General features: G+C 45.4%; 1 long non-coding RNA gene across 2 annotated transcripts in view; it reads left to right on the forward strand.

Moving 5' to 3' along the window:
* The window catches only part of LOC147576517 (uncharacterized), a 117,300-nt gene that overhangs the window by 35,356 nt on the left and 54,536 nt on the right, over positions 1-27,408 (forward strand). Inside the window, exon 1 of one of the 2 annotated variants that reach the window (XR_015240847.1) lies at positions 7,821-8,530. The exons of the other annotated variant lie outside the window; for it this stretch is intronic. This is a non-coding gene — a long non-coding RNA (uncharacterized LOC147576517). Of the gene's footprint in view, positions 1-7,820; positions 8,531-27,408 lie in introns of those variants that run through there. 2 annotated transcript variants of the gene reach the window in all.

Consider the following 27,408-nt stretch of genomic DNA (forward strand, 5'->3'; position numbering starts at 1 on the left):
ATCTGGCCTCCAGACCTGTGAGAAATAAATTTCTGTTTATAGGCCACACAGTCTGTGGTATTTTGTTATAATGGTCCAAACAGGCCAAGACACTGCTGTTCTGCCCAGTGAGACGGCCCCATCCACAGCTGGGGTAGGAGGTGAGGACCCTGACCGTCTCCCGGCCCAGACCAGGCAAGGTCTAGTCAGGAGACAGAACCGTCCATGTTCAGTAGCAGGAATGGTTGGAAATGCTGCAAGGGTCTGTGGGAGTGAGGATGCAAAGTAATTAGCAGCAGTGGGGAGCTGCCACAGCCCCTGATGCTGGAGAACCGCAGAGATGAGGGGTTGGTAGAGAGCCCAGGGCTGGGGCTGTCCACCAGAAGCTGGAGCCAAGGAGGGGGCCGTGGTGGGAGATGTTGCCTGAAGCTGGGGGCAGGAGAAACAGACTTCTCTCTTCTTCCCGCCCTGCATCTTCCTCCAGCACCTTTCATTGGGTAAACCTAGTCAGAAGCCAGTTGGCGAGGGAGTCTGGGGTATCTCATTCGCCTTCTGAGATGTTGGGGAGAACAGAGAAAGATAAGCAACAGAAGTGACAACAAACAAAAAACAAGTGAGCAGGATACAGACCTCTCTAAGGTGACGTCCTGCTCCTGTGGCCAACCCCAACCTGCTGCAGGGCTCCTGCTGGCTAGCAGGTGGGCAGACTCCTGATGCTGATGACTATCCTCCCCGTTAGGAAGAGGACCTCTGCTCACTACTGGTTGGGTGCAGTGGAGCTGGCCACCCTCCTTATATTTGATTGGGCCTGCCTGGTGGTCGTTGCCAGCCTTGCCCTTCACTCCAGCGACTACGTTTCTCTCTGGTCCTTCTTCCCCATCAGCACTGACCTCACAGGGCTGGGGTCTTCCCCCATGCCCTTCCCCCATGCCTGCCTGAGTCAGAAGACCAGAGAAGATGCTGCCAAATCCCAAAGGTCTCCCACCAAACTCTCTGGTTAAGAACCAGAGGTCAGACCCAGCTCTGTGGCTTACTAACTCCAAGCAAGCAATTTCACCTGTCTAAGCCTCAGTGTGCTTATCTATGACATGGGAGTAGCAACAATACCTACCCGATACCTACCCGCAGAGCTGCTGTGAAGATTAAATGACCTAATCCCAGTAGAGTGCTGAGCATAGTGCACAGCTCTTAGTGAGTGTCCTATAAAGGCAACTTCAAAAAGCACAGGAAGGAAAGCTTGGAGTCACTGAAGACTGGGGAGGAAGAACCTCTTGGTCCTCAAGATCCTGGCTGCCAGGGCCCATTACTGGTCACTTTCCTTGAGATTAATTCTCCCACATTGCAGGGGGCTGGGTAATGAGGCAGCTCTTTCCCCAGTCCCATGGAGCTCTCATGGCTGGAAGGAGGAAATGTTTTGCCTGGAACTGGCCTGCACTCCATTTTGGGCAGCACTAATGGCTACACTAATGGGCACAGGAACTTGAGTGTCCTTGCTGCAGGACCTGCTGAATGTCCGAACATTGCAAGGCCCCCTCCCTGCTGCCTGCCAGTTTCTCGGGTCTCATCTGGAAGGACGACACTGTGACAGTCCAGACCCTCCCAAGGCCTTTATCTTTTGTGTTTGGGTCAGGAGGTCTAGCAGCCAATCAAAAATGTCTTGTGCTTAGCATAGTAATATAGTATCTTGGGCCTTCAGAGCTTGAAAAGACATCAAACCGAACCCTAGACCGTTAGTGCTGGAAGGGGCCTCCTGTGGAACTACAGGGATTTGAGGCACGAGCCCAGGGGGAGCTCTAAGTAGACTGTACATGGTTAGCGTTAGATGGGTCTTCAGTCTGAGCACAGAATGACTCCTTCAGAGAAAGCCCCAGGCAGAGCCCGAGCTGGAAAATGTGCTAGATGTATCTAATTCAACCCTCTCATTTTATAGCTGAACCCTCAGCTCCTTGGATAGATGGTTAGTTAAGGGGAGGGGGTGGGGTCTGAGAAGAGTCCATGTGACTACTCTAGATGTTTAGGCTGGGGCAGAGAAAGAGAAATGCTTATAGCTTGTCTGTGAGGTAGTCATTATGGGTAAGAGAGAAAAATAACGACTGGGCATTCGTTCCACAAGTATTTATCGACTTCCGTACGAGGCCCGGCAAAGATAGGAAGAGCAGTACAAGGCTGTAAGGTAAGATGTGACAGAAAGCCAACCCAAGCTGGCTTAGACACAAGGACATTTGTTGGCTCACATAACTGGAAACCCAGAAGTAAGGTGGGTGTTATGGACTGAATTGTGCCCCCATCCCCCAAATTCCATACGTTGAAGGCTTAACCCTCAGTGTGACTGTATTTGCCGATGGGGTCTTTAAGAGGGTAATAAAAGCTAAATAAGGTCATATGGGTGGAGCCCTAATCCAAATAGGACTGGTGTCCTTATAAGAAGAGGAAGAGACACCAGCACTCACTTTCTCCTTGCAAACACAGAGAGAGCTCATGTGAGGACACAGCGAGAAGGTGGCTGTCTACAAGCCAGAAAGACAGGCCTCACCAGAAACCACCCCTGATGGCACTGTGACCTTGGACTTCCAGCCTCCAGAACTGTGAGAAAATAAATTTCTGTTGCTCAAGCCTGGAAGTCTATGATATTTTGTTAGGGCAACCCGAGCCAACTAAGATAGTGGGTTCAGAGTTGTTTGGTCCAGAAACCCTGACTCCATTTTCCTGCCATTCTCTCAGCTCTCCCTTCATGTGTAGCCCCATTTTTAGGCTGGTAGCAAGAGGACTGCCATAGTTCTAGTTCCAGCAATGTCCAGAGGAAGAGAGAGAGAGAAGGTTGGTCCATGATGCTCCCTCATAAAAACAAGAGAACGCTTTCCAGAACCACCCCCCCCCCCCCGCCCCCAATCAAACCTTGCCTTATATCTCACATCTCACTGGCCCTAAATAGACCAGAAGCCCAGTCTTGAACCAGTCCCTAAGGCCTAGGGAAGCCAGGCACTGTGTATTTTGTAGAGCAAAGGAAAAGTTGCTGTAACAAGGAGACTCCAAATACAGAAGTGTAAGCAAAAGAGAAATTTATGTCTCTTTCATATCATATAAGAGTTCAGAGAAAAGTCATCCAAGACTGATAGAAGGGTTCCATCATCCTCCAAATGTGGTTTCCCTCGCTAGGTCCAAGGACACTGCTTCAATTTTTATCATCTCCTAGTCAGGGGAAAGGGGTGGGAAGGGCCAGGGAATAAAGCACAAGCGCAATCCTTTTGAGAGCACAGTTTAGAAGTGGTAGGATCATTTCTGCTCACAGTCTGTTAGTGAGAACTTAGACTCAAGGCTGCATCAAACTACAAGGGAAGCTGGGAAATGTAGTTCTGACAAGGCAGCCATCGGCTTGGCCAAGAATCAGGAGTTCTGTTATTAAAGAAGAGGACTGTTGACATAGGGGAAAGCAGAAAAGCCTCTACTGCACCCAAATTAGTTTAGACCCAAGTTTTGGAACCAATTCTTAGAAAGGATGTTAGGCCTATCCCAATGGAGCTGGGCATGGGCTCAGCTTCCACTGAGGCACATGGGCTTTCTTAAGCCACTGTACTCTGGGTCTGTCGGTTATAGCAGCATAGCCTGTACCCTAAATAATACACTGTGCCTTGCATTTCTTTGGCCTCTTTTAGGAAGGGAGAGAATGGGTGTTGGGTAATCAACCAGTAGTGAACACTACGTGACCTGCCTTTGAGGCCCTCTGTCTCTGGGGGGCAGGGACGTCTTTAAACAGATAACTACGGGTCAACATGACAAATGGTAAACTAGCAGCTATATATAGATCTCAATGAAAACAGAGGGAAGAATTAAGAGAAGGCTTCTAAGAAGGGATAGGAGAATGTAATGAGTTCATTTTGTCTAGGTCTCAAAGGATAGGTGGGAATTCCCCAAATGATTTTGGTTGGGGAAGGACATTTCAGACAAAAAGAACAGCAGAATCACAGAGCTGTGGGGGCCCATGGGGTGTGGCTGGTGGTGTGGAGAGTGGCTGGAGAGTTGGGGGTAGGCTGGGAGGTCCACTGGGGACAGTGCATAAGGAGTACCTGGAAGTCACGGGGAGGAAGCAGCCTGTCTGAGAGGCCTCTGGAAGCCACACGGAGTGTTTTAACCCAGCAGAAACATGGTCTTTGTCTCTTTCTCCGAGGTAGAGACTTGAGGATGACTAGTTAGGAAGCTATTTCACAAATCCAGCTGAGTAATGGAGAGGGCCTGCATCAGCGTTGTGGTGCTGGGAATGGAGACAAGGAGCTGGTTTGCAGAGATTCTGGTGGTAGAGCTCACAGAACTTGGTAGCTGGGTGAGTGAGGGGGTTGAGCGAGAACAAGGCGGGGTTAGATTTGACCCTAAGTTTATACGCTTGTGCTAGAAATCTGGAGAAGGAGTATAAGAAAAGCAAGTTTGGGGGTGAGAGGAGAGAATGACTGGTCCATCACCCTGTCCGAAGCCTGGTCTATGACAGGCTTCTTTGGGTTCCTTGAATACACGACATTTCTCTCTTAACTCAGGGCTTCTGAATACTCTGTCTCTATTTCGCCAAACATTCCCTCGCTCTCATCGCCAACTGGCTAATTCCTCATTCCCTCCAAGAGTCCTTCTTGACCCCCTGACCTAGGTGAAAAACCCGCTTTGATTTTCTCATAGTACCCCATTTCTTCTCTCTATGTGCCTCTCCCTCAGGGTTGTTTAATTTCTGTCTTCCCTGACTCAGCCTGTCATTTCCATGAGGACAGGGGACATGTCTGCCTTGTTTGTCACTTTATTCTCAACACCTCATATAGTGCCTGGCACACGGCAGACACTCATGCTGGGCTTGAAGTATTCAACAGTTGTCATTGGAAAGAGGAGTTGGCCAACAGTTTTTATCAGGGTCCATTCAGATACAAGGCAATGAGGCTACCATGGGGGACAGGTGATGTGATCCTTTCATAGACCTGGATCACTCTAGACCAGTGGTTCTCAACCAGGGGCACTTTTTTGTCTCCCAAGGACATTTGGCATGTCTAGAGACATTTTTGGTAGTCACGACTGTGTGTGTGTGTGTGTGTGTGCGCGCGCGCGCGTGTGCTCACGTGCGTGCATTGCTGGCATCTAGAGGGTAGAGGCCAGGGATCTTACTAAACATTCTACAATGTTACAAGAAAGCCCCCCACAATTAAGACTTATGCAGCCCAACATGCCAACAGTGCTGACGCTGAGAAATCCTGCTCTAGGGACTGGTGAGCCAACTGGATGGTTAAGTTCCCATTTGGCCTGCTGGTTGCTATGGCCCAACTGAATGAGAGCAAGAGAAGCTTAGCGGCTGTCATAAGAAATATGGACTTGTGATGTACAGCCAGGAACCACCTTGGATCAGGCCTCAGTCAAAGGCCCCAAAAACCTTGGGCAGTTTCCCCTTAACTGAACTCCCTCCCGGCCATAAGCCCAGCAGACCAGCCTGGCACTCGCCCCTCTCTGACTCACTCCATTGGGTTTCTCTTGCTCTTTGGTGGAAGCGGCCACCACACTCTCTTCCCACCCCATCTGCCTCACTGATTATTTTCAGCTTGGCTTGCAGAGGCCCAACGCTACAATTACACCCCAACCTCAATGGCTCCTTCTGAAAATAACATTTGGGTCGAAGAAAACCTCAGTCTGGTGGGCTGGATTTTATACTAAACAGTTAAAGAGTGGGTGTGGGCATAGGGGTGGGAGTGGGGGGGGGGGGGGACAAGGGAGTGGTACAATTAGAAGAAGAATCTGGAAGGAGGGGAAGGAAGAGGAAGTGAAGAGAGGGAAGGGGTGGTGGTGGTAAGGGCTGTTGCAGAAAGAAAATATACCTCCTGGACAGGGGTCAGCCATCTTTTAGAAGTCTTATGCCAAGTCTTCATTTATGCCTCTAATTGAAGGTTTTGTTTCTGAAATAACTTGCCCCCACCCCCAATCACTGAAGCCTGGGAAATTCATGTCTGCCTGGGGCCAGAAGAATTAGTCTATGGGCATACCAATCTTTATCCAAGCTAGTGACCAGATTTTCCAACCCCAAAATAGGAGCCACATGGTTTGACATAGGATTTTTGTTCTCTTTCCACGTGAGAATAGCAGTCTGGGAGATGTAGTTTCATGATGCTGGTAGGTGGAATTTCTAAGTTCCATGGTCAGTGGAGAAGAGTGGCTAGGACCTTTTTTTTTTTTTTTTTAATTTTTTTTTTCAACGTTTATTTATTTATTTTTGGGACAGAGAGAGACAGAGCATGAACGGGGGAGGGGCAGAGAGAGAGGGAGACACAGAATCAGAAACAGGCTCCAGGCTCTGAGCCATCGGCCCAGAGCCTGACGCGGGGCTCAAACTCACAGACCGCGAGATCATGACCTGGCTGAAGTCGGGCCGCTTAACCGACTGCGCCACCCAGGCGCCCCGCTAGGGCCTTTAAAGTAGAGATTCTCATGGATATCAGAGATTTACGGGTTGTTTTCATTCAGAGAAGAGAAGGAAACGGTAGAAAGAACCTCTGTCCCACCCTGGGAGTGGGGCGGGGGTGGGGGGGGGGGAAGGGAGGAGATGTAAGGGGTGAGGAAAGAAAAAACTTGGACGCACCTTTTGAATTCCAAAGGAGGCAGACAGATTTTAAAAGGCTGTATGAGGTGAGATCTGGGAAAATAGGAAACAGTTCCACACAGTAGTTAAAAGCTCAGTTCTGGAGTCAGACTGACTTAGGTTCAAATCCAGACTATACTAGCCACCTGGGTGATCTCCAGCAGTAACTTAGCTTTTTTGGATAGGCCAGCAGTACAGGCTCTAGAGTGAGACTAGCGGAGTTTGCATCTGGGCTCTGTGATATTAGGCAAGTTATTTAACCTCTCTGTGCCTCACACTTTGCCTTTGTAAAATGTAAACCAACTCACCTTCTAAGGTGTCATAAGGACTTAGAATAAAGCGCCTGAGACATTGGCAATCACTCGACATATGTTAGTTATTATTATCACCTCTGGAGTTTCCCTCCAAATACAGTAGGCAAGAAACTTTAAGCTAACATACACATCTCTTTTTATTTGAATAGTTATGAATTTACTTTCAAGTGTATTAAAATAGATGACTAACATATCAAAGGTGTGATCTCGCTAATGTTATTGCTTAGGGCAAGGCTATGTGAAAAAGGGAAATCGATTTAAAGCTAATTTAGAGAATAAGGAAAGTTAATAAAATAAGTCAATTAAGATATATAATATAGATGGAACGCGGGTATGAAAGAAAACCATGCAGGCAATACCTGAATGGCTGAAAAAAATGGGAAAATAATCCATGATGCTTTCTGCTAATAAAACCTTTTAAGGCACTTGGGTGGAGAAATGAGGCAGGGAAGATATCGATCAAGACGTTATCACAAGAACGTTACCTCTTTCCCCCTCTGTAACCACTGTTCTTCCCTTTTTGAGAAATTGGTAGGAGGGCACAGACAAGCGAGGCCCGACGCCCTAACGAGATCCTGTAACCCGGATTAACTGTGGCTTGGGGGGTTTGGGGAAAGGAAGGCACAATCCAAAGGCCCAGCTCTGGAAACCGAAAGCCAACTCCCCAACTTCTCTCTCCCGTCGCGTTTAGGGCGATTCGGGCCTCTCTGATTTTTTTTGGATCACTGGGTCAATCAGTCAGCCAATGCCTCGGGAGAAGTTTAATTAAACTCAGATCACCGGCGCGAGCTGCCAAAGGCCTCCCAGCCCGCCCGCGCCCCGCCCCTGCCCGCGCCGTCCCCCCCCCCCCCCCCCCCCCCCCGCACATCTGGTGAAAAGCTTCTCCCCAGCCCGGCCCGGCAGGGCCGCAGTCCGCGCATGCGCGTCGGCGGGGCGCCCAGCGCCCCGCGGCAGGCTCCGCTCCCAGAAGCGAGCGTTGCAAACTGTTGCATCAGACGGCAAGCAGCCGCCCGGCCGCCAGGGTTTCTAGGAAGATAGGAAGGGTTTGAGATCCTCTGTGGTCGAATGGGAGCGTTGGCTGTCACTCACGGTGTTTACACGCTGGTAACACAATCCCCTGAAACCTCAAGCTTGCGCCAGTCCGGGGAGGGCCTTAGCCACAGGTGAAATTCTCTGAACTCCGCCGCTTCTGCCCCCACCCCACCGCCCCAGGCTGGACCAAGTGAATTGGACTCGGTCTGCTTTATTAATGGCATGGGCCCTAAAGGAATGAGCTGGGTTTGATTTCTCTTCCCAAGTACAAGAATGCCCCTGAGGAATTTCTCACTCTGTGAAAGCGCAAAACTAATTTCCCCAGACAGGCGCTGTTGCCGGTTCCCAAAAGGGCTTGGAAAGATCCCAGCAGGAATGCTCAGTGGTTCCAAATCTCTTCGCCCGAGCCGCTGGATATGCAGACACTGACCACCAAGAACTTCTTGGTGGGTGGACACACGTCCTTCCCAGACAGGCCTTCTTTTTAGAGTATCTCAGGCCCCCATGTTATGGAGATTTTGGAATCAGCCAGAGAATGCACAACCACGAACTCATACAGACACAGCACAAATGTAACAGTTCTCTAGATTCAAGTGGCTCTGCAACTCAGGTAAGGGAAAAGTTTTCCTCACTACTCTCCTTCATTCTTCTGGTCTCTGGGCCTCTGCCTTCCTCCAGGGGAGGGAAAATGATGCTGTAGCTAGCAGGGATGGGACAGTCTTGAGGGCTGGGATATTCAAAAAGAATGAATATAATTTGGAATCTATTCTCTACAGGGACTTCCAGGGACATAATCAGAATCCTACAGTTCAAACTCTCTCTCTCCTTTAAAAAAAATTTTTTTTTGGAATGGGTGACAACCAAGTCATTGAGTATTAGTTAATGGATGTTCCAAAAAGACAAAAACCAACAATGCACCTTAAGCATTCTGTCATAACTATGATGTTGACGTTGAAAATCGATTCCATTTGAATAATCTGGAAAGCTGAAACAAGGCTAGTGTTCTTCTTTCCCCTCATTATTATGAATCACTCAATCCCAAGATTCAATAACAAAATGACCTGAAAGACTCGTAGCATTATCCAACATATCCACCACTTGCCAGACAGTCACTGTGGTTTGTTTAAGCCAAGCTTTTCCTTTGAACAGTGGGGTATTATGGGACTATAGGATTTTTTCATTGTAATAGATGCTTCATAAATATGGCCCAAGCTATTAAGGTTGTCAACAATGATCATACGAACTGAAGGCATGACAATGAGGGAAGAGGTATGGGCAAGTGGTAGAGCTGGAGCCTTTCCAGGCTCTGCCTCTGAGGGTATATGTCGGGACTTCTGCCAAATGGATGTCACCAAGGTGGTATCCTGAGGTCACAGGGTGTGGTCTCCTGGAGCTGCCAGGAGCTACCAGAATGTCAGATATGTCTGAGCAGTTGTCCCGCTTGGAGAAGCAAGTCATTTACTATTGTGGGGCCTCTCCAGGCATGCAAGTTGTAGCCATGAGGTCAGGAGCCAGGTGGGAAGTGGAGAAAGTGAGCTCATGAGCTCATGTTGGGTTCTCTGCTGTACCAGTAGCACTTACATATAGTGGGTTCTCAATGCATGTTTGTAGAATGAATGCACAGAAAAAAATGAGGGAAGCAGCAGAGAGAGATAAGGTCAAAGAAGTCCAAGAATTTTGCAACAGGCAGCCTGGGATGTCCAGGGCTTGTTTGTGTTGGGCATGGGGGAACCCTTCTAGTTCAAAGATAATAGGGCAAGAGAATCAGAACTGTGAAGTGACAGTCTCCTGATGTCCCTTCTGCCTTGGTTTCCCTGTTTGGAAAAGCAGGGAAACCAAGCTGGTGATTCCAGAGCTGAGCAGTCATTCTGTTTAACCAAGCCTAGTGACATCATCATCAATAACAATTGCCTCACCTTGACTGAATTCCCAGAGCAAACTTCTGGGAAAGTAAGGAGTCTGGGGGAAGGTGTGTGACTAAGATCCAGGGGACAGGAAAATCCCTTAGAAGCCACACTCTAAAACCATAAGCAAAGTGGTGGCCCAGATGGTTAGATGATGCAGACATAAGCCAAAAGTGTGATTCGTTTTCCACATTTCATGGGCACTCACCGATTCTAGGCACTATACCGAGCCCAAACCCAGACAAAGCTCCCGTTCTAAGGGCTTATGATCTAAGTTCCTTGTGGAAAGTCTGTCTTTCAAATGTTTAAAGCACCTCATTTAATCCTCATTTCCCCTTCAAGTCATGTACCTCCTTCCTGAGAAACCCACCAAGTTTGAAGTGTGTAGCTGGCCTTCCTTCTGTTTTTTGTGATTCATGTGCCAATTTAAAGGGTGGGGAGAGCCACATTAATTTAAAAATACAACACAAATAGCCATATGAGTCTTGGTTAAAGTAAAAACCACAGAAGGCATTTTTTTTTCCTCTCATATTTTTCAGATTTTCCTAGAACCACCTTTATTTCCTCAGAGCCCAGTCATAGAAAGTGAGTGGGCCTCTCAGGATGCTTTTCCAAGCAAAAGTGAAAACCCTCATTCCTGTTCTCCTCTGCCTGCACTTTTAGCTTTTGTTTTTTTCTTTTTTTAGACACTGGAGTCCCAAACTGGGCTCACAAAGCAATCGAAGCCCCTAATTCACCTGTGTGTAGTATTGCTAAGCACTCTTGGAGCAGATTTTGGTTTGCTGTTGCTTGGTTTGCATCTTACCTCTTCTGTTCAGTTGGATCAGCTGATGGGAACATGGCTTTATAGTTATGTCTTCCTGGGGGTGCCTGGCTGGCTCAGTCGGTAGAGCATGTACCTCTTGATGTCAAGGTTGTGAGTTCAAGCCCCACATTGGCATGGAGCCTACTTAAGTAAACCAAAAAAAAATTTTTTTTTTTTTTAAATAATAAAGTTAGATCCTCCTAGTGGATTCCCAGCATTGCCGTTGTGGCCTCTTTCATCAAAAGAATAATGATGCACTCCTCTGGGCTGTAGTGAGGATTGAGGAGTCAAGACACAGGAAGGGCTCAGCACAAAACAAGCTCTCAAGACACTGTAGCTATTAAAAAATATAGATCCTTTCATCAATCTGCTCCTTCCTTAACCAAGCCCCTCCTCCTGTTTCGGAGAAGAAAATTAGTTATCTATTCCGAGATGGTTTATCTCCATTTTACCTCACCAAAGGGGCCAGGAGAAGGGGAGACAAAGCCGAGTATGACTTGCAAACGCCTGAGGTTTTTAATGGAATGGGATCAGTGTTCTTGCCTTTCAGCGAGAGGTAACTAAATCAATGGCGCAGGGACTGGGGAAGACTTGAAAACCCATGGTGGGATGGCAGGACCACAGAAAACGGGGATTAGTCAGGAAAAGAGGGCCCTGGGCTGAGATGAGGGGTCAGAGGGGTGCCAGACGCCAGGAAGAAGGGGTTCCCACTTGGGGCGTTCCGAGTCCAGGCATCTGCAGGCGGAGGCTGCAGGCCTCGGGGTCTGGTGACCGTGGGACCCGAGGCGCGTGCGACAGCGCCCTCTGCCGGCCGCGCAGAGCAAGCCGCCAGCCCCGCCGCTCTGCAGGTGGGACCAGGGATCCCTCCCGCTGCCTCCGCCCCCGCTCCATCCCTTCTGAGGACCGCGCGGCCAGGTCCCGACCGGATTCCGGGAGACGCGTCCCTATCTGACGCCTGCGGGCTGAGCAGAGACGATGCTCCGAAACATCCGATTCACCCGGGGATCGGAGGCCGCGGGAACCCACCCATACCCCGCAGAGGCTGCGCCTCTTGGGACCCGGGGCCAAAGCCTGCTGGGCTGTCGGAGGTGGTTTGGAAGTGGCATCGCCTATGGCCAAGACCGCGGGTTCTGCGAACAGAGAGGAGCCCTGGGTTCGCTTTCTGCCGCATCCATTTTCCAGCTAGGTGACCTTGGGCAAGGTACTTAAATTTCCATGTGCCTTAATTTCCTCATCTTTAAGATGGAGAGATTGATCCCGACCTTATGGGTTGACATGAGGATTACATGGGATCAGACAGCCTGGGTTGGAATTTTGGCACTGACATCAGCTAGCTGTGTGCCTGGGGCAAATTACTTAACCTCTCTGTGCCCCAGTTTCCTTAAAATAGGGATAATAACGGTACTTACCTCCGAGGGTTGTTGCCTGCAAAGCGCTTAACACAGTGCCTGGCACAGAGTAAGCGCTCAATAAATGGTGGCTCTTATGGTTGTTGTCGTTATTACTGTTCTTAAGAGCGCTGAGCACAAGAGCAGAACTCTAGCGGGCTGCTATTATTAGTCTCTTTCTTGGGTCCGGCTATTTCTTTCCGGGCATTGTTAAAATCTTTTACCATGAGCTCGCGTCCTTATCAGTAGCCGAAGGACAGCCGGCCTTCCTGAGATTGGAAAATCGAGGTTCCCCTGGAGGAGGGCCAAGGACGCGACCGCGGGCTGCAAGGACCGGGACCTCCCCGGGGGACACCCGCGCCAAGCCGCCTCCGCCCGTGCCTCCATTAGCGCGCGTCAGAGCCGCAGTGACGTCGCCAGGTCCCGGCGGTGGGGAGGCGCGGCGCGGGGAGGCGCGGCCTGGGCACGCGGGGAGCCTGGGATGCCGGGGGTGGCCGGGGTGCAGGAGACGTCCGGGGCCGCGCGGTGCCCTGCTGTCCTCGACCGCTGCGGCCGAGGCAGCCCTAGGAGCTGTGGGAAGTCCGCGGCTCTAGTCGCCTGTTCCCCCCGCCCGCCCGCGCGCCCGCGCCTTGCGCTCTCGGGCTCCGCCTGCACCCCGCGGGGAGGCCGGCGAGGCCAACTCCGGGCCCGCCCAGCCCGCGCGGCGCTGGTCTCCCGGCGGCCGCTCAGCGTCTGCGCGGTCCTCCCCCCTCCCCCTCTTCTCTTCCCCCAGCCCGCCCCAGTCCCATTCCTTGTCGTCCCCCCCTCCCCCCCACCCGAGACCTGCTCACTTTCGTCTTCCTCTGCCCTCCTTCTGGACCAACTCCTTGGCTGTGAGTGGTCAGTAAACGCCCGCAGGAGGCGCCTCCTGCTCCCAGCTGGCGGGAGCCCTTGGCGCACCCATTCTGCTGCTCATAGGACAGTTCCACTTGGTGTGCCCTGCACGCACTTGCCCCTATTATTGTCCATGTCGGCGGTGGCCACCCAACCATCGTCCTAGATGTCTCGCCTTCCCTCCTAAATACTTCTTCGGGCACCCCTCACTTCTTCCAGGATGGATGGCTTTCTAGTTCCAGCCATCCTGGTTTAGGCTATTAGCATATTTCTCTCAAAGATCTCCTTGTCTGCACCCCAGCCTCCTTCAGATCCATCCTTCACACACTGTTAGAGCAAGCCACCTACACCCATGTCTGGCCATGCCTCTCTTGGCTTGAGGCTGCCCAGCCTGGGACCTCAAGCCTTCTGTGTTCATGGCCATTTCCTAACACCTCTGGAGCTAGTCCTGAGTGTATGACCTAGGCGGGACCATGCTGTGGAAGGTCCTCGGGGTCTTTTTATTGCTGTTGGGCCCTCTTCAGGGAATTTGCACCTCACTCCCTCCTCCTCTTTCTCCAATTGGCTTCCTCTTACTCATTCTCCACAACTCAAGATATGAGTCATCTCTGACATGAATGCTTTCCCTGTTCTGCTATCCAGCTAAGAGAAGTCTCTCTGGGCCCCAGTGCTTTCCATCCTTGCTGCCTTCCTCATAGGGTAAAAACCTGATCTTCGAGATATCCTATGAGGCTCTGCATGGTCTGTGCACCACCCTCCCCCCACCCCAACTCCAGCCCCCTTTCCCCTCTGCTCTGGCCACAGAACTGGGGGTCTCAGTTCCCAGTCTCTGTGCTCACCCTCCCACCCCAGGGTCTTTGCACAGCTTGTTTTCTCTGCCTGGTACACCTTTCTGCCCTTCCTCACCTATTCAGTTTTGGGCTGTCATCCTAAGTAAGCATCACGTCCGTTGAGACCTCTCCCCCAACCCCACCTCCAATTCAATTCTCTGATAGATCAAAGCACAATAAAAAACTACAGAGAGTAATATCATTAACACCTATTTATTCCGCACCCATCCCATGCCCCTCCAGACTTTGCCAAAGCTTAACGTTTGCCACGATTTCTTCAAATCTTTTTTTTTTTTTTTTTAAGAACATAAAACATCTTTCAATATAGAGCCCTCTGAACCCATGTCTGTCTCTCTCCTAAGGTAACCACTCTCCTGCACTGGGATGTGTCATATTCCTATACATGCTTTTGTATTTTTACTATATATGTTTGTGCCTATAAACACTATAGAATTGTCTGGCATGTTTGCAAACTTTGGAGAAGTGGCATTATACTGACTATATCATTGTGCAACTTGCTTTTTTCACTCAGCTTATGATTTCAAAATGCATTCACATTGATTCATGGAGTTCTAGATCATACATTTTCACTGCTCGTCAGGGTCCCATTGCATGAGTTCACCGCACTTGATTCACCCATCTTTTTCTGAAGGACGTTTAGCTCATTGTCACTTTCATGTTGTTAGAAACAATGCTACAATGAATGTTTGTTATACCTATCCCCTTGTGTGAAAGGGAGCCATCGGGTAGATACTTGTGTGTGAAATTGCTGGACTTGGGTCACGTGAATTGGCAGCTTTACTCAGCGTGGCTGAACGGTTTTTCAAAGTGGTTGTACCAATTTACACTTTGATAGCAATATGTAACTTGGAGTTCCCGTGCTTGGCATCCTCAACAACACTTGGTAATGTCAGACTTTAAAAATTTTGCCAAGCTGATGGGTGTAAAATGGCATTTCAGTGTTTTAATTTGCAACTCCCTGTTTACAAGAGAGACGAAGCATACTTTCCTTTGTTTATTGTTCATTTGCCGTTCATCTTTTAAAAATTGCCCTTGGTTTGACAATGCTTCTATTGCATTATCTCTTATTACGTGTGGGAACTCTTTATATGTTCTGGATACTAATCCTTTGTCAGGTTGTCGTCCATCTGGTATCTTCTACTCCACTCAAGTACAGTTTAAACCTGTGTGATTATTTGATTAATGTCTGACTTTCCCACTAGACTATAAGCTCCATGAGAAGAGGGACTATCCCCTGTGACTAGTGCAGTGTTTAAGACATAGCAGCAACTCAATAAATACTTCTGGACTGAATTGCATTGACATCATTTGTCTTTTTATGTGCTTCTGCTCAGCCCTCACCCTCAACCATTCACGAGGCTATAAATTCCTTGAGAGCAGGAATCTGGCGCTATTTTCTTCATCTTCGTATCACCATCTTTGTATCTATCAGAACCCAACACCTCTGGCACAGAGTATATACCCTGTCATTTTTGCTTAATTAATTTTATTTGAGCTTTGTCTTTCCTTTTTCCTCAACCTTTTATCTCCAAGCCCAGTTATATATTATCTATAAAATGAATGATTAATAAAAACTTCCTCAGGTGTTTGTGAAAATCCCATGGTATAATGTATGCCGGTAAGAAGAACAATGCTTAGCATACAGTTGGTGCTCAATAAGTGGTGACGTCCGTTGCTCCCACAACAATCATTTGGGCGAATAAAGATACACTCTGTTTAATTTTAACAGACAGAATTCTTTCAGAGAGAGAATAAAAGTGAACTTCCTGAAGATCTGGTGAGCGTTTTTTTTTTTTTTCCTTTATTGGCATTTGACCCATTATATAAGGCTCAGTCCCAACATGATCTCTGAAAAGCATCAAATATCATTCTTCTCCTTCTCTTTTATAAATTCCAGACATATCAAAGGCATATGAACCATACATAGAATTCAAACCTTTAAGTGGAAACATATAAAGGCCAATTTCACGTCTTTGGCCAGAAGTCAGAGAGCAGAAAGGAGGTCTGTCAATGATACCAGGGGTGGGATTTAGTGGCTGCAGTCAGGGACAAAAGGAGAATTCTTACATCTGTTTCCTACATCTGCCATTGATTGTGTGACCTTTGATCTATTTATAAAATGAAGACAATAATTCTTGCTTTTTCTGGACGTTGAAGTTCATTAATTACTCATTTAAAAATGCTTTGAGATCCTCAACATGAAAGGCAGTTTGGCTATATTTAAATAGTGCTCCCAAGAGGTAAATGACCCAGCAACATCTGTCCGTGCAACACAGGAATATGATCTCTATTTTACCAGAAAGTGAGGCCCGGGAAGGTGGATTTGTGTGCCTGAAGTTGTAAGCTGCCGACAGACGGAGGGTGGGGGGGGACCCCCCTCCATCTCCGGCCCCAAGCTTGAAGGAACGAGAAATCTCAGGGCAGCCTTATTTGATCAAGATGTCATACTCCGCCGAGGCCCGTCATCTCTAGGGTTTCATCTCTGCCTGAGGAAAGCAGGTGTCTGCACTGGGCCGACTGCAACGTGAGCTCACCAGAGAGAACAATTAGAGCCACAGTGACCGCTGGCGGCGGCCTCTCCCCAGAAGGCCCCAAAGGAACTTTGCTGAGGGATGTAACAGAAGAAGGTGGGCTGAATCCAGAAGGCAGTGTAGGCAGGGCCCCTGTGGAGCCTGACCTTCTCCTCAACTCTGAGGTCTGGGAGAGGGACCTGAAGGCCCGGAGAGGGCTGAGATCCCTGTCTGACAACTCCGTGTGGTAGCATCTGGGGGTTACGCGGCTGTTGGAACTGGCAGCGACACGTTGCAATGGTTTGAAGAGAGAGCCCTGGAACCAGAACACCGGGCTTTAAAATCCAGCTGCAAAACTTACCCGCTATGCGACTTGGCCACTCAACCCCTGGGAGCCTCAGCGCCTCACCCATGGGTAGGAACTGATGACCGCACCCACAAACACCAAGCTGTCGGAATTGGTGGGAAGATCAAGAAAGAAAAAGCATGGGACACCACACCACTGAGGAATGGGTTGAGTCAATCCTTGTTAAGAAGATTAAAACACTAAAAACCCACTCTCTTAAAAGATTTTTTTCTCTCTATTCTTAAGGTCATACGCGTACATGATTTAAACAACAAACAAACAAACAAACAAACAAAAGCAACCCCAAACCAAAACAGCCTGAGAGAGAACACAGTGAAAAATGAGCATCTCTGCCATTGGGACTTCTTGTCACCCATTTCCCCTCCCGTGGTGGCAATAAATATTCAATAATGTTACCAGATTCTGGTGTATCTTTCCAGAGATAGCCTGTGCACATGTGAAGATCTATGTGGATTTGAAACTGTGCCTCCTTTTGACACAGATAACATGCTCTCTACACTCTTCGTGTACTTTGCATTTTATTCGCCACTAGACAATGTTCCTTGAAATGAATTCCATATGAGTATGTAAAGAGGCACCTGTCTTTTTTCTTTTTTTACAGGTTTTGTTTTTAAGGAATCTCTATACCCTACATGGGGCTCAAACTCACAACCCTGAGATCAAGAGTCGCATGCTCCACCGACTGGGCCAGCCAGGCGCCCCTGAGGCCCCTTTCTTTTAAGCCTGCACAGTATTACACTGCATTTATTTAGCTAGTTCTCTGCAGACAGACGTTTCGGTCTGTATTAGTTTCCTCTTGCTGCTGTAACAAATCACCACAAATTCGGTGGCTTAAAACAACAGAACTCTATTATCTTCCAGTTCTGTAGATCAGAAGCCTGAAATGGTTCTTGCTGGGCTAAGTTCAAGGTGTTGGTAGGATTACCTTCCCTCTGGAGACTTTAGGGAAGCATCAGTTTCCTTGCTCTTTCTAGCTTCTAGAGACCACTTGTATTCCTTGACTTGTGTCTCCTTCCTCCATGTTCAAAGCTAGCAACCGTAGGTTGAGTTTTTTCTCAAATCACCCGATTCTCACTCTCCTTTTCTGCTACGCTCCTTTGTTTCTGAGGACCCTTGTTATGATATTGAGCTAACTCAGGTAATCTCCCTATTTTAAGGTCAGCTGTTTAGCAATCTTAATTCCATCTGTAACTTTAATTCCCTTTGCCATGAGTATTCACAGGTTCTGGGGATTGGAACATGGAATTTTGGGGGGCCGTTAGTCTGTCTGCCACAAGGCTATTTCCTGTCTTTTGCCATTACAAACAGAACAGATGAATGTCTTGTATAAATGTCATTTCCTACCTGAGTATGTGTGCGAGATAAAGTCTGAGAAGTGGACTCTCTGTGTAAAAGGACATGTGTTCTAAAATTTTTTGGAAAGTATTGTCAAATTTCATTCCAAAGGGATTGTACCAACTTACATACCTACCACCAATGTATTTGTACAAGTTAAAAAAAAAATTAGTAGCTTTTTTTTTTTTTTTTTAAGAGAAGTTTTAGGTGTACAGAAAAAAATGGACGGGAAAGTAATGAGTTCCCACATCCCTCCCTCTCTCTCCCATAGTTTCCCCTCTTATTTACATGCTGTATTAATGTGGCATATTTGTTATAATTGCTGAACCAATGCTGATACTTATTATCACACAAAGTCCATACTTTACATTAGGGTTCACTCTGTCCTACATTCTATGGGTTTGGATAAATGTATAATACAGGTATCCACACTGTAGTATCATACAAAGTAGTTTCACTGACCTAAAAACCCTCTGTGCTCCATCTGGTCATCCTTCCCTCTCTTTTGCCCTCAACCCCTAGCAAACAGTGATATTTTGACTGTCTCCATAGTTTTGCCTTTTCTAGGATGTCATATAATTGGAATCATAATCCTTTTCAGGTGGGCTTCTCTCACCTAGCAATATGTGTTTAAGATTCCTTCGTGTCTTTTTTGTGACTTGATGGTTCATTTCTTTTTATTGCTAAATAATATCCCATTGTATGGATATACCACAGGTTGTTTATCCATTCACTTATTGAAAGACATCTTGGTTGCTTCTGAGATTTGGCAATTATGAATAAAGTTGCCATACTTGAAGAATGCAGGGGTTAGGGGAGCAGATCCCTGCACAGCTGAAAATCTGAGTATAACTTTTGACTCCCTCAAAATTTAACTACTAATAAATAGCCTGCTATTGATCTTACCGATAACATAGTCAGATTAACACATATTTTGTGTATGTATGATATGTGTATTTTTACAGGAAAGTAAGCTAGAGAAAAGAAAATGTTATTAAGAAAATGATATGGGGGCACCTGGGTGGCTCAGTCGGTTGAGCATCTGACTTCAGCTCAGGTCATGATCTCGCGGTCCGTGAGTTTGAGCCCTGCGTCGGGCTCTGTGCTGACAGCTTGGAGCCTGGAGCCTGCTTCAGATTCTGTGTTTCTCTCTGACCCTCCCACACTCATGCTCTGTCTCTGTGTCTCTTTCCCTCTTTCAAAAATAAATTTAAAAAAATTAAAAAGATTTTTAAATAAAGAAAAAATAAAAAGAAAATCATATGGGGGCACCTGGCTAGCATGGTCGGTGGAGCATGTGACTTTTGATCTGGGGGTTGTGAGTTAGAGCCCCACACTGGGTGTGGAAATTACTTAAAACTAAAGTCTTTAAAAAAAAAGAAAAACAGAAAATCATATGGAAGAGAAAATACATTTACAGTACTGTACTGTATTTATATTTAAAAAGTCCACATCTAAGTGGACCCACGCAGTTCAAACCTGTATTGTCCAAGGGTCAACCGTAAACATCTATGTGCAGATTTTTTTAAGTTTATTTTGCTATTTTGTGAGGGGGTCGGGAGGGACAGAGAGAGGGAGAGAGAGAGAATCCTAAGCAGGCTACACACTGTCAGCCCAGAGCCTGACACAGGGCTCAAACTCACGGACCATGAGACTATGACCTCAGCCAGAATCAAGAGTCGGATGCTTAACGGACTGAGCCACCCAGGCTCCCCTGTGCGCAGATTTTTTGTATGGTTATAAATTTTCAAATGTACCACTTTTTACACATCTTTGAACATACAGTATTTTAGAAACCTTTTTCACCTTGGCTAGTCTGATAGATGAAAAATGGCATCTAGTTGTTTTAATGTACATTCCTTTAATTAAGAGTGAAATTTGACATCTTTTCGTATTTACCCTTTTATTTCTGGAAATGGTCTGTTCATGTTTGTTTTTCTATTGGGTTGTTTTTTCTTAGTGATACAAACAAATTTTTTATATAAAAAGGAAAATTGGAAACGTGTTATATTTTTACAAATATTATGTCCAGCTTATTGGTTTGTCTTTTGTTTTTTTTTTTTCCATGTAGAAATTTAGAACTTGTTTAAGTCAATGTACACCTTTTCTTTCTTAAGGGCCTTTGTGTTTGTGTCTTACCTTTCCTACTCTGAGATTAAAGAAGAAATCCTCAGTTTACTTCTAATGTTTATTTATTTTTAAAAATTTTTATATTTTATTTTATATTTGAGAGAGAGAGAGAGAGCTTGAGCAGGGGAGGGGCAGAGAGATGGAGACAGAAGCTGAAGCAGGCTCCAGGCTCTGAGCTGTCAGCACAGAGCGCGATGCGGGGCTTGAACTAACGAGCAGTGAGATCATAACCTGAGCTGAAGTTGGACACTTAACCGACTGAGTCACCCAGGCACCCCTACTTATGTTTTTATGGATTTCCTTTTGACGTTTAAGTCTTTGATACATCAGGATATATTTAGGTGCAAGGAGCAAGGTGGGGTTCCAAATGCTGCTCTCCCCGCATTGTTAACCTATCCAGGAATGTTGGTCCAGTATCATTTTCCAGATAATCCATCTTTCCTCTTTTTGGAAGTGCCACCTTGATTATATACTAAATTCTAGTGGGTAATTGTGTTTATTCTGGTCTTTTGAGCTGTTTTGCTTACCAAAGTTTTACATTGTGTTTTTTATTTTATTTAAAAATTTTTTTAATGTTTATTTTTGAGAGAGAGAGATAGGGAAGGGGCAGAGAGAGAGAGAGGAAGACACAGAATCTGAAGCAGGCTCCAGGCTCTGAGCTGTCAGCACAGAGCCCAATGTAGGGCTCGAACGCACAAACCGTGAGATCATGACCTGAGCTGAAGTCAGATGCTTAACCAACTGAGCCACCCAGGTGCCCCTTACATCATGGTTTTTAAAACAACAGCTTTATTGCGATATAATTCACATGTGATAAAATTCACCCTTTTAGTGAATTCAGTTTTTTGCTAGCTTCAGAGTTGTGTAACCATCACTGCTATCTAATTCCACAACATTTTCATCACCCCATAGAGAAACCCTGTATCTGTTAGCAGCCATTCTCCACCCTTTCCTGCCCCCAGCTCCTGGCAATCACTAATCGACTTTTGGTTTTGATGGATTTGACTATTTTAGACATGTCACATCAATAGAATCATACGGTTTGTGGCATTTTATGGCTGACTTCTTTCTTAGCATGATTCTCAGGGTTCATCCATGTTGTAGCATGTGTCATTATTTCTTTCTTTCTTTTTTTTTTTTTTTTTAGTATTTCTTTCCTTTGTATTGCTGTATAGTATTCCATTGTGTGTCTAATACCACATTTTATTTATCCATTCATCTATTGATGTACATTTGGATTGTTTCCATTTTTTGGCTATTATGAATAATGCTGGCATAAACATTTGTGTTCAGATTATTGGCTATGATGAATAATGCTGGTATAAACATTTGTGTTCAGATTTTTGCGTAGACGTATGTTTTCAATTCTCTTGAGTACGTATATGTAGCAGTGCAGTTCCTGGGTCATATGATAACTCTATGTTGACCTTTTTGAAGAGCTGTCAGACTGTTTTCCACAGTGGCTGTGGCATTTTACATTCTTTCCTAACAGCAGTGTATGTGGGTTCCAATTTCGGCACATCCTCACCTTGTTAACGTTTACCTTTTTGATTAGAGCCGTCCTCGTGGGTATAAACTGGTATCTGATTGTGGTTTGGTTTTCATTTCCCTAATGACTAATGATGTAGGGCATCTTTTCCTGTGCTTATTAACCATTTGTATATCTTGTTTAGATAAATGTCCATTCAAATTCTTTGCCCATTTAAAATTAGATTATTTATCCTTTTTGTTTTTTGTTTTTTGCAGTCGTAAGAGCTCTTTATATGTCCTGGATACTAGTCCCTTATGAGATATATGATTTGTAAATATTGTCTCCCATTCTCTGAGCTGTATTTTCACTTTTTTAAAGTTTTAAAATTATTTAATTAATTATTTATTTTTTTGAGAGTGCCTGAGCAGGAGAGGGGCAGGGAAAGAGGGAGACAGAGAATCCATGCAGGCTCTGTGCTGTCAGTACAGAGCCCAGCTCAGTGCTCAGATGCATGAACAGTGACATCATGACCTGAGCTGAAACCAAGAGTTGGATGCTTAACCGGCTGAGCCACCCAGGTGCTCCTATGTTTTTCACTTTTTTAATGGTGTCCTGTGAAACACAAACTTTCTGAACTTTGTGGGTTTTTTAATGTCTTTAATTCTGATGAAGTCAAATTTATCTATTTTTTCCTTTTCTTTGTGGTTTCCGTGTCGTATCTAAGAAACTATGTTACGTTTTAGTATCTGGTAACAGAGTCTACCCTCACTGCCCTCCCCCCCACACTCCCCAGGCTGGTCAGGCTGTTCTTGGATGTTTATGTTTCCACGTGAACTTTAGAATCGGCCCATCTTATTCCAAAAGCAACTCTTTTTTGTGTATTTTAAAAATTGGAATCACTGTAAATATAATGACTTGTGAGAACTGACATCTTTACAATAGCACATCTTCCTATTCCAAAGCAGGATATATGTTTACATTTATTCAGACGATTAAGTCTAGTATTCTCAAGCTTTCTTATAGATTTAGCACATTTGTAATAGTTGTGTTTTTGTTGTGGCCCATGTGAATGGAATCTCGTTTTATTTAATTTATTTATTTATTTATTTATTTATTTATTTATTTATTTATTTAATATTTATTTATTAGAGAGAGAGAGAGAGAGAGAGAGAGAGAGCAAGCTGGGGAGGGGCACAGAGAGAAAGAGGGGGACAGAGGATCCAAAGTGGGCTCCTTGCTCACAGCAGAGAGCCCGATGCGGGGCTTGAACTCAGGAACTGTGATATCGTGACCTGAGCCAAAGTCACCCCTCTTTTTGTATTTTTTAATTAGTTGATGATTGCATATAAGAAAGCTACTCACAGGGTGCCCGGGTGGCTCAGTCAGTTAAGTGTCAGACTCTTGATTTCTGCTCAGGTTGTGATCTCACTGTTAGGGAGTTCAAGCCCCACATCAGGCTCTTTGCTGGCAGCGTATACAGCCTGCTTGGAATTCTCTCTCTCTCTGCCCTTCCCCAGCTTGTGTGTGCTTTCTCTCTCTCTCTCTCAAAAATAAATAAACTTTAAAAAAAAGCTACTCACTTTTGTTTATCATATAATCAGTTTATCTTATTGTATTGATATGAAATAATTTTAATGATAATTCTTGAGTGAGTTATCTTGCATTTTCTAGATTTACAGCCATATCATCTAAAAATAATGATAATTTTACTTTGTTCTTTCCTGTTTTTATACTTCTTGGGTTTTTTTTTTCCCCCTGTTGTATAATTGCACAGGCCAGTACTTCCAGAACAATGTTAAATAATGATGGTGTTAGTGGAAACCTTTCTTTTGCTCCTGACTCTTAGGGAGATGTTTGCAGTGTTTACAGATTTGCAGAGGCAGCTTTCCAACATCTTTCTTTTCTTTCATTGTGTCCTTTTTGTCAGGTTTCATGCACTGTTATGTTGGCTTCATAAAAAGAATTTGGAAGTTTTCCTGCTTTCTCTTTGCTCTGGAACAATTTAAATAGCAGGTAGAATTCACCCATGAAACCATCTGGACCTGACACTTTTTTGGGGTATAGCTCTTTGAAAACATTCTCAATGTCTTCTGCGGTATTTAATAGGTTTCAGATTTTCTTTTTCTTTCTTTCTTTCTTTCTTTCTTTCTTTCTTTCTTTCTTTCTTTCTTTCTTTCTTTCTTTCTTTCTTTCTTGACTGTATCTTTAAAAGTTCTCTGGAATTAGCTGTAATATTTTCTATTTGCCTAGAAAATCGTCTATTCTATGCAGGGTTTAACCATTTTTGCTTTAGGTTCACCCAGGTGAGTGCTTAGGATTCTTTTAGTTCATTTAGTGTCTATGGTGATTTCTCAATTCTCATTTCTTATTTTGTGTATTTGATCTTGAAAAAGTGGGTGGGAGGTCTTTTCCTGCAGGACTGTCTGTTTCTACGGCCAGTCTGAGGCTGAGGGTTCCCAATTATGAAATCCCCCGCCCTCCAGCTGGTGTGATTCTGTTCAAGATGGCATAAGACCAATATTTCTTCCTTTACCTGGCTTTAGCTGTGATGGATTGTTTGCCATGTGCCAGGCACCATGCTAAGCTTTTTACTTTTGTTTTCTTGTTGAATTCTCACACCATCTCAAGAGATCGGCGGAACTGCGTTTTTCCTATTTTACCAACAAGGAAAAAGAGACTGAGTGAGAGTCAGTAACTTACCCAAGGTCCCACAGCTAGTAGCTGGCAAAGCTGGGATTCTGACCAGGTCTGTCTGTGTCAGGACCCATCGGAAGTCCTGGGCTCCTGCCCCACCCCACCGCCATTCTGCACTTGCCTTTCCCCTTGCCTGGGATATCAGCAGCATAGGACTGCCCCAAGGTAGTGGACTTCTAACTTAGGCCCATGTTTTCTGCACTTCTGGTGTGCCTCATAGTGTGAACCCCTTCCATGTCTTAGATATGTATATTTTTAAGTTTATGTATTTATTTTGAGAGAGACAGACAGAGCGTGAGTAGGGGAGGGGCAGAGAGAGAGAGAGAGAGGGAGGGAGAAACCTAGGCAGGCTCTGCATGGCAAGGTCAGTGCACAGAACATGACGCAGGGCTTGAACCCACGAAACCATGAAATCCTGACCTGAGCGGAAGTCGAGAGTCAGACGCTTAACCGACTGGGCCACCCTGGTGCCCCAATATGTTTTGAGGGCTTGCTCTGTGCTAGCCACAGTGCTAGGTGCTGGGAAAACTGCTGTCAGGTGTCATGCTTATAATCTAGTGGGGAAGGAGCTATGTCACCAGTTGAATGAAGATGCTCATTTAAATAGCTTTTCCACCCTCCCGCCCCCCAAAACCCAGTCATCAAATCATAGTGCCTTGAGGGACAATTGTAGAGAGAGCCCTGGACTGGTTTGGATCACAGATGTCTGGCCCTTAATAGCTTTGTGACCAAGACTTGCCACTTTGTTCCTCTGAGCCTCCGTTCCACATCTCTAAGACATGGATAACATCACACATTTTTCACATGGTAGGCATACATCTTTTGGTTGATGGGTGTCTCTCAAGGATGCTTGACAGTGTTGTTCCATTTTTTTCTCTCTTATTGTAACATAAAATAATAGCGTGTCCTATGGATGGTCTTAGATTTGATCACATACGACACATATGACACATGGTTGTTGTAAGAAGGACGTGGCATAAAAGAAAGAGGAAAGTCCTGTGTAAATTTCAGTTAAATAGTGCAGAAAGCACCGGTTGGGATTCTCATCCAGAGTCGGCCACCACTGCCTTGCTGAGTCACTGTGAGTGGGTTTTACCTGGACTGTGTGGTCCCTCAGATTTCCTTCTCTGGTCTTCCTTCTCAACAAAATGAGAGATTTATTTAATTTATTAATTCAGCCAACATCTCCTGAGCACATTTTGTAGGCCAGGCACAGTGCCCCTGGGCCACGGGCTCAGCAGCATGCCGACAGGGAGCAAGATTTTCCTTGGGAGCAGTGCTATGACAAAAGTAGAGACAAGAAGCGTGAGCTGGTCTCATGGGGTTTTTCCAGCTTTAAATTCTGTTCTTCTGGGGGCGCCTGGGTGGCGCAGTCGGTTAAGCGTCCGACTTCAGCCAGGTCACGATCTTGCGGTCTGTGAGTTCGAGCCCCGCGTCAGGCTCTGGGCTGATGGCTCAGAGTCTGGAGCCTGTTTCCGATTCTGTGTCTCCCTCTCTCTCTGCCCCTCCCCCGTTCATGCTCTGTCTCTCTCTGTCCCAAAAATAAATAAACGTTGGAAAAAAAAAATAAAATAAAAAAAAAATAAATTCTGTTCTTCTGGAAGTAGGAGGGCCGGATAGGGCAGGTGCATTTGGAGAGGCCATATGGTATAGGGGCTAATACACAGGCTTTGGGGTCAGACAGTCTTGGGCCAGCACTTTCTAGCTGTGTGACCTTGGGGCAATGAGTTAGCCAGGCTCAGCCTTAGGAACCTTACCGTAAAATGAGAGTGAGAATAGTCTCCATCTCATAGGATTGTCATGAGTATTGAATGAAATACGTAAATCACTTAGCTCAGCACGGAGTAATAATAAACAACTAATGAATGGTAGCCTTCCTTTCTTCCTCCCTCCCTCCCTCATTCTTCCTTTTCTGCCTCACCCTCCTTCTCTTCTCCTTCCCCAGTTTACTTTCTGTGCTTGAGAAGCAAAAATCTATTTGTGCAGGAATCCCTTGTCCAAAATTTCCTACTTTCTATCTGGAGGTTGGCACAGAAAAAACAACTCTGGTGGATAAATTGGCCTTTCCTGCTGCTGGTCTTTGCAGTGGCTCCTGTCCTTGCTGACAGTTTCTAACATCTGTCTGTCTTGACTGCCCACTGGCCGAGGGGACTCAGCCAGGGCATTTTCCTCAGCGAGGCAGGAGAGACACAGAACTCAAGGCCTAGGTATTTTTTCAGGGCCTAGGAAAAAGTTTGAAATCCAAAAAAAGTTATTGGCTCCAAAATGTGAAAAGGAAACTGTAAAATCAAGAAATGTTTAATTAAAAACCTATTAAATGTAACAGCATGTTAACATCATTAATTGTTGAAATTTACTGTTTCTTTATGTTTGAAAACAATTTGCAGGTTGGATTTTTCTCACTTTGCAAGAGTTCCCAAATATGTACAATAGTTACTGAGAAATTATAGCCAATTATAAATTAAGTGAGTTGTTCACCAGTTGTAATTAAATGAGTATGTTTAGCCAGATTCAATAGCAAAAGTTATAAAAGGCCCCTTCAAAAATTTTGTAGTTAAAATTGTTCTTATGGAATATGTTAAAGTGTTTTAAACAATGTAAGGCTTCTCTAGGGCCTAGGAAAGTCTTTAAAATGCTTATGCTGTACTTGGGAGGCCATTAACCCTCTTTTTAGTTGTTTCCCTCCTAGGATAGCTGATTTCTCTAGCCCTTTGCCAGACATCTAGTATTTAGAATTTGTAATAATTTTTGAAAATATTCATAGTAATAATAAAAAATTTCAGGACATTAAACTATAGATCAGTTTGATCTCAAGTAGTTTAAAAAATTCATACGTACATTAACAAAAAAACACTAGAAAGAAATATACTAGAATGTTAATAGACTCTCTTGGTAGAACAACATGCGTAATTATCTTTTCTTTTTTATAGTTTTCAGACTTTCCAAATTTTCTACAATGAAAATGCATTACAATCAGAAAAACAATTTTGGTAGTTAAAAAATTTTTTTCTTACTACAAAAGTAATTTATGCTCATTATAGAAAAATCACAAAATACATATAAGCATAAGGAAGGAAAAGAAACATGCAAATTCCACCCACCCAGAGACAACCACTGGGTCCTTCCAGACCTTTTTTATGCATACATAAACATTTATATT

Source organism: Puma concolor, chromosome D1 (genome assembly GCF_028749965.1).
Source record: "Puma concolor isolate L17-30 chromosome D1, mPumCon1.1.hap2, whole genome shotgun sequence".
In the NCBI taxonomy this organism is placed as follows: Eukaryota; Metazoa; Chordata; class Mammalia; order Carnivora; family Felidae; genus Puma; species Puma concolor.